Genomic DNA, 8,388 nt, shown 5'->3' on the forward strand with positions numbered 1-8,388 from the left:
TGCTTGTAATCATTCGATTTCATGTATACATGCTATATGCAATATTATACATGCTACATGCGTTGTATAAATATATCATTTATCAAAGTAGTAACATTGCATACGTTCAATTCTCAAAAGATTGTGCATTTGAAAACAATTTAACAAAATGAAGAACACAAACTATTGCTTTCCTGCTACCTTACTGAAATTAAAGATTGTTTTTATTACCTATGGTTCCCCACGTTGAAGGGTTTTTACCAATTCAATCCCATTTTATCAACAGCACAATAACAGCACTACACTTCTAATGAAACGGCAAGCATGGGTATTCATACAGAGTCGTATTATAACCGAACACTACAGCTGTAGCACATTTTTCCAACACAGATATCAAATTCACCGAGGTTTAATCGTCTCGCAGTAAAAAATTTGCGATCTGTTGGGGCAACGAACTTGTGTCATTTTTTCTGGCACACTTTCCTAACACAGACATCAAATTGGACCAGGTTTATTCGCGTTCGTAAGAAATCTGTTGGCACGAGGGGGCTTTGTCACTCTTTCTGGCGTACTTCCCAAGCAAGGACATCAAAATGGTCTAGGTTTAACCGCGGTGTTAAGAAATCTTGTTCAAATGAGGAAACTTTGTCACTTGTTTTGGCTTACTTTCCAAGCACAGATATCAAATTGATATAAATTTAGATCATCGCAAAGAAAATTCCAACCAATCACGAAGCGAGAATTCTGGTAAACATAGGTTCATTATTTTCAATTTTTCAATAATTCAACATCAAGGATCCATGCTTTTCTTCATTTGAGTCAATTCTTAGAAGATTTTTCGATCGATTGGTGTAAGAATATTGAAAATCGATCGGAAAACCGCTGAGCTATTAGCGCTCAAAACCTTTCATTTTTCGTGACGCTCGCATTTTTCGATTTTTTGGAATGACACCCTATCTCAAAACTTGCCGTAAGACGTAGTCCTACGTCAAAACGACTGAATCTGTTCAGCTATCTACGAGAAACAGCCCCCTAAACAATGTTATCAACTTTAGTTAGCAAAATTATAGACAATGTAAACACTATAAACAAATAGAGCCAATCAGGTTTGAAAATATTTTTGTTTTCAAATACGACATGAAGTTAATGGTATGAATAGCATATTATGTTTAAATTTTTAATTTTTTAAGTTGTTTTCATAATCGAAAATTACAATAAAGTCTCATTTACTTAGTCTTTCAAACCATTGATAATCATTGTTTTGACAAACATAAATTAAAATCTGTCGAAATCCAACGGAATCTATTTCTGGGCACCCTTTGCGAACACCGATGAATGGCATGCACGGTGAACTCCCAGCGAAAAGGAACCAGCCAACGAGGGGCGCTATCTCCGTTTTGTTCAAGCTTTTTCACTCGCACTTGAAATACTCGTCTCTGCTTGCTGCCAAAGATGCACATTATGCGTCTCGTTAGACTGCAGCGGAATTCCTTGCCCATCGCACAGCACAGCACAAATTTAAGGGGCATCAATTTAACTCAACCCGACCCTCCCGATTAAAGTGTGAATCTCACAGCAGTAAACGTCTTCGTCCGATGCTTTGCTTATTAGAAAAAAAAGCTGCCACAATTTCGATTATCCAGTATTCTAGTAAGATACTAGGTATTCCAATAAGACAGAACTTTTGATTTTCAAAACAAACATTTTACTCACAGTCACGTAATCTACCGCAACTTCTGCTTCAACAAATAAGCGTTATCCAGCAGATGACACTTCCATTTTTCTAAGAGAAAAATATATCCATGTCTGCACCTCACATATTTTTCTTCACTACGCACTCAACTCACGATACTATCTCCACAGAGGAAAACTTGCAATTACATTTCCGTTTTCGTTATTCACTCAAATCTGCAATTTTGCATCAGCATTCGGCACATATAATTTTCTATAACTTCACATTATCGCCATTATCCAGACAAAAAATGAAAAGAACTGTTTCAACTCAAAATTTTCTTATCGTGGAAGCGGTCTCACCCTCGTTCCACTAGTGCCTCTGTCACTGCCTCCCAATGTAATCTAGCTTCTGAATGTGTTATCATTCGTTCTAGAGCACTTTCACGAACTAATCTCGACACGATAAGCTGTTTAAAATTTCGCCAACACACTTAATCCCAGCTTTTCCAGCAATAGGCAGCCGAAAAGTGTCTCTCGCCGTTCCAAATCGGGGTAAACCAGCAGCAATAGGAGAAAAGTTTCCGATTTTACTAACAATCAAAATAATACAACACCGCAGCGATCACGGTTCGAAACAAGAAGAAAAAACAAACGCGTCTGTACTGCAGCGCACCGACTCTGGCTTTGGCTAGCTTTGCCTTCGTCTTCGCCTTTGCTGTGGCCCCTGTGAAACGAGCGGGAGCGAGCACGAACACGGAGGGCTTTCTCGCTGTCATGTTACATACGCGGGCCATACGCGATAGTGGAAGCGGGATGGCACGTTACAGTGAAGACGACAGCGATGCAGCGAATTCGCTATGTGCGCGAAACGGTGCTGCCACCTGCCCAAGTTTGATCTATTTGTGAAGTCGGTGCACAGGTTTGTGAAAGAGTGAAAAGGATAGACAAAACTTTGCACCAAATCTTCACAAACTTTCCATACGGCAGTTCCATGAGAGTACAAGAGATCGATTTGTGCTTACATAGCGAATTCGGAGTAGCACCAACATAGAGTGACTATATACAGAGTGGCGACAATGTCAAAATTGGAATGATAATTATCTGTCAGTGTCATTCCAATCGAGCAGACGACCTATCCAACGCGTATGCAGGAAAGAGAAAGAAAGACCTTGGAAAAACCGCATTGCATACATTTGGGATGACTTGTCGCCACTCTGTATATAGTCACTCTACACCAACACTACTGCGAACCACGGTTGCTAGTATGCCAGATAAATCTGGATTTTGCCAGATTTTTGATTGCGCGCCAGACCAACAGACAAAGCTTAAAACCTTCCAGATATTTGGCAATGTGCCAGATTTTCGACCCTCCGTCTTGCAAAAAGGTCATCACTTCTAATTTTGGACAAAATTTTGCATCTACGGTGAGCAAAACGAGCAAGATTTTTTCAGGAAAACGCCTCCCCATCGGACTAATTTACCACCAGATTTTTGCCAGACACTTTTATTCGTGTTCGCCAGATTTTCGGGAAAACCTGGTGGCAACCTTGCTGCGAACTGCGAAGAGCTTTTTCTGCTTCCTCTTGCTCTTGGTGTTCGGTTGTTCGCGACCAGAGATGCCAACTATTTTTCTAAGAAGTCAGGATGCAAAGGAAATAAAAATTAGGATGATTTAATAATTAAATTTATTAATAGGTATAGGGTCTTTTTTTCAAATCTTTTGTGCAAGCAATATATGTATAAATTTGCTCAAAAATTCTCCCACATTCGTTATGTGCGCGAAACGGTGCTGCCACCTTCCCAAGTTTGTTCTATTTGTGAAGTCTGTGCACAGGTTTGTTAAAGAGTGAAAAGGATAGACAAAACTTTGCAGCAAATCTTTACAAACTTTCCATATGGCAGTTCCATGAGAGTACAAGAGATCGATTTGTGCTTACATAGCGAATTGCTTTGGCTATCAGAGGCTTGCGATAGGTGCCATGTTTTTGTTGCCAACATCTCAGCATCACATCTCGACAAGATTGGCAGCAAATTTACCTGTCAGACGGGCGCTTTTCCTGCAATAGCGCCCGTCGTTGAGTCGACTGTCAGACACCATTCGTTAAGATCAAGGGCATGGTGTGTTGCTATCTCTTTCTCATGTACGAGTGAAGAGAACAACTTTCAAATGGTCCTCGGTAAAGGGGAATTTCCAGCAAATTTTTTGGTTCCTGTCAAAATTAACAGTTTGGTACTTATGCGTGGGGCATCGAAAATGTATGAATTTGACAGCCACTTCACCCCGTAGGTTAAGATAGGGATAGCACTCCGCTGTTGGCTATCAGCCACAGCCAGGGGCTTGCGATGGGTGCCATGTTTTTGTTGCCAACATCTCAGCACATCTCGACAAGGTTGGCAGCAAATCTACCTGTCAGACGGGCGCTATTTCTTGGATTTCTTGCAATAGCGCCCTTCGTTAAGTGGACTGTCAAACACCGTTCGTTAAGATAGGGATAGCACTCCGCTGGCCACAGCCCCAATTACACAAAATTTCATAAAAATAGGATAATTCTGGAAAACCAGGAACATTGGCATCTCTGATATTTGTTTGGTGTTTGTGTGAGAAAAATATAGAGAAGGGAGTATTTTTGCGTTTGTTTTAACGCAAATTATGACAATTTGGCATGGGTTTTCGTGTAAGTGCGAACAGGCCTATAAATCTATTTTACTGTCGTAGTCACGAATTCCATTGATTCGCGATTACAAAGCTACAGGATCTCTTTACACTCATAAAACTGTCCGTATGAGAGTGTGAATAAAGAATAGTCAGAAATCTTTCTGTTTCTTGCACTCTACAAATTCCTATTCGCTATGACGGCGCCGCAGTGGAGACACCTACATTAGTTTCGAGTATGCGTGAAGCAGAATAGCGATTTGTTAAAGAGTGCAAAAGACAGAAATATGTCGGAAATAATTTTCACGCATTCAGCTACGGGCAGTTCTGTAAGTAGAAAAGAGGTCGTGCGGTGCCGTCATAGCGAATAGGCGAATAAACGACAACCATGTTCTCGCCGCCAACATGTCGTGTGTGCGAAAATGAGATAGCAATTCAGCACTGCGTTTCACTCAACTGCCAGCAGTCTGATTTGGGCCCGCTGTCAAATTTTGAGCCCCGGACATGCTGTCGCTGACGTTTACTGCAGCTCGATATAGAGATGTCGATGGGGTGGAATAAACGCAAAACTAATGAAGCCCATGCGATTCCTACATTTGGCTGTCCGAACTAGGAAAATGATGATTAGTTACAATTTTTCGCTGGACGGATATACAAATCAAAACATTTTTATTGAAATCTCAGTAAAATGAAAATTGCGAACATTAAATTTTCTGCGGCGGGTTAGAAATCTTATTTACTAGCTAGCGCACTGGTGGTTGCAAATGAAATGTGCACTTAGGACAAGTAAATTGAGATCTGGATTTAGTTTAGGTGTGTATGGTTATGTTTATAGGTGCGGGACCGAAAAATTTAGATACAGATATCTGGATAAAAGTGTTCTACTTAACTGTTTAAGGTAATTTTAATGGTTTTAAGCAAAATTATAACAATGTTTTATCCAAGGCATGCTGAATCAATGTCCTTATTTTTTAGTATTTATTATGTAATAAAATTTTAAGTATATATGTATATATGTTATTTTCTAACCCAACCATAACATTTGATTGATTCCAAAGCGCCTATTTAAAAAAAATCAAACTCGCTTCTGATGATTTTAGTTTTCTATGTGTTTTGACAGCTTGAAATAAAAATATCATCATTTTTACCGCGGAGCCAACTACTTGTCGAATGAAGCTTTTGTTTACCTATATCCTTCATGCATTCATAGACTATACTTTTCCAGATGGCAGCACCTTACCTTCGTATCGAAGCAGGGATGCCAGGTGATTTTCTGAAAAGTCTTCACAAATCCAGAAAAATGTCTTCATTTGTCTTCTTCCGGCTTTCCAGATTTTTTTACCCATTTGAATTTCATGGTAAAGACATGTCTTCAAGTGAAGACATTTCAAAATAAAAGTCTTCTTTGTAACAAAAATGTCTTCAAAATGAAGACATGTCTTCACTTCTGGCAACTCTGATTTATAGACTAAACTTTTCCAGATGGCCCTTCGTGAGTGACTGTATATCCTGTATATAGAGTGGCGACATGTCATTCCAAAAGTATGTAATGCGTATTTTCTTTCTCTTTCCTGCATACGCGTTGGATTGGTCGTCTGCTCGATTGGAATGACACTGACAGATAATTATCATTCCGATTTTGACATTTTCGCCACTCTACTCTAATTTACCGGTATTGTTGAATATTTTACGAAAGTTTCCACCTTTTTCAATACGATCTTGAGCTGTCAAGTTCCATCATAACCACCCTATTTATTTATTTATTGTTATTTACAGTCTTCAGTACAGTACAGACTAGTATTACTCATATTGATCTAATTTTCTGAATTAATTATTGCATTTCTAAACCTACTTTTGCTAATATTAAAGTCAAATAAATGGTTTACTTCATTGAAACACAGAGAAATTGATTGAAATGCCTACAACAAGCATGAAGCAGGTTTAGGGTAGCCAAGTCTGAAAATCACAAAAACCGGCCGGTCGGTCCTGCCTTCAAAAAATGCGCTGGGGTGGCGGGGGGCCTTGTGGCAGCATTTTAGTGGATTTGTCTGTAATGCGTAATGTGCATTACAGTCGCCGGTAGCATGTAACCGGCATAGAGAGAAAGTGGGAGTCGGTTGACAGTTTCCCGTGTAAATTATTGAAGATAGCTAGTTTTTGAGTGACAACTAACTGCTTCTGGCGCTGGTGGACAATTTAATGTATATTACCGCCAGAAGCAAGGTATTATCACTGCAAAACTAGCTATGATCCATTGTTCAGGATTGCTAATAAATCTATCAGAAAATTTAACAAACCAGGCAAACAAAACCGGCTTCATACGTCGGAAAACCCAGGGGGCTGATATGACGTCACATTTTCGTTGCTCACATGAAAAAGGCGGCAAACGCAAAGCGATTTCACAAAACGAATTTATCTAACCATTTTCACAGTTTCATGTATTTCGCATTAATTGTCTGCCTGAAATTGGCTATGTGATGCTAAAACCTTGACTAAAATCGAACTAAAACTAACAAAATTTAACAATTTATACATCCGACTCGGTTGTCAGCTTGAGCCCATCTATGAAGCTGTCAGCTTGGGCCTGCTCTATGTTGGCAACGGTTTTTTGTATAGGTTGGTATTGGAAGTGTCATTCCCGTGGGAAAACCGGCCACCGGCTTTGCAAGTGAAAAACCGGTCGGCCGGGCAAAAACTGGCCACTTGGCAACCCTAAGCGGGTTATTATGGCCATACGTTGTTCGATGCGTCGGGGTCCAAAGTAACGCGTAATTTCATAGACTTCGACGAGGCGCGTGAATGTTCAACTGCTCCAGGAGGTAACTGCTATCGACGGCCCCTGTTAGTAAGTCGAAAATAAATAATCTTCGCGACAATACTCTTCTTTCTGCTAGCGTACTGAGTCTTATTAACCGGCAACGATTTTCATAAGCAGGAAGGTGCAGCGGGTTCTGCCATGGCAAACGGCGCAGAGCATACCGAATGAATGCACGTTGAACGCTTTCAATTTTATTGGCGTGAGTAATATTATATGGTGACCATACCGGTGCGGCATACTCCAGAATGCTGCGAGCAAGAGAGCAATACAGCGTTTTCAAAGCATAAATATCTTCAAAATCAGCGGCAACCCGACGGATGAAACCAAGAATGGCGTACGCTTTGGATGAAATCGTGTTAATGTGCTCGTCGAACTTTATCTTGCTGTCGATTGTAACCCCCAGATCCTTAACGGAGCTGCAGCTTGTTATGTCGTGTGCGTGTATGCAGTATGTAAATCGTTGTGGATTGCGAAGGCGGCAGTAAGAAATAACGTTGCATTTCGATACATTCACTTCTATACCGTTTACTAGGCACCAACGAAGCAGGTTGTTAATATCACTTTGCAAAGTGTCGCGATCGAGAGAGGAAGTGATAGTACGGAAGATTTTTAGGTCGTCAGCGAACAACAATTTCTCGGAATCGATCCAATCGCAAATATCATTCACGAAAAGTACAAAGATTAATGGTCTTAGGATACTGCCTTGAGGTACTCCGGACGGAATGGAAAGCTATATCACTTAGTTCCTTGAACATTCACGGAAGCCTAATTCGGATTTAGCTAATTCATGGTTATCACTACTCAAAATGCCCTTAAGGTGTACAAACTCAGATTTTGAATAGTTGTTTTTTAACCAAAAAAATTGGTAGTAGGAACTTAAAATTGTACGTTATTTGTCACAGAGAATTATTCAGTTATCTGTAGCAAGTAGCCAAAATTGGTTGAATTTTTACCCAAAATTTGAGTTTGTACCCATTAAGCGCATTTTGAGTAGTTTCAACTAAGTTTTGAGTATGTAGACTCTGATGGTTCTTTGCTGGACCAACATACACTTAAAATAATCCATACGTCCTTTCCACGTGAAACATCACGTAAACTACCTAACAAAGTAACTCAAGAGTAACACTACCGTGCAGGACAAGAGTGTCAGATTTGATGGATGCAGAGTTGTCAAAAAGATTAGTCGCATATTACGAAGACAATTTATAGCGTCCGCCATTATAGCACGTAACAAGCTGGATAAGTAGAATCAATATATATAGAA

At 39.9% G+C, this 8,388-nt stretch overlaps 1 protein-coding gene across 1 annotated transcript in view; it reads right to left on the bottom strand.

The window, feature by feature from the left end:
• Positions 1–2,305, bottom strand: part of LOC128736089 (probable serine/threonine-protein kinase DDB_G0278665) — a 192,980-nt gene extending 190,675 nt beyond the window's left edge. The window contains exon 1 of the mRNA XM_053830602.1: positions 1,693–2,305. The gene's annotated coding sequence lies outside the window, so the exon portion shown is untranslated. The remainder of the gene's footprint in view (positions 1–1,692) is intronic.
• Positions 2,306–8,388: the final 6,083 nt, after the last annotated feature.

The sequence above is a fragment of the Sabethes cyaneus genome, chromosome 1 (genome assembly GCF_943734655.1).
Source record: "Sabethes cyaneus chromosome 1, idSabCyanKW18_F2, whole genome shotgun sequence".
Classification (NCBI taxonomy): Eukaryota; Metazoa; Arthropoda; class Insecta; order Diptera; family Culicidae; genus Sabethes; species Sabethes cyaneus.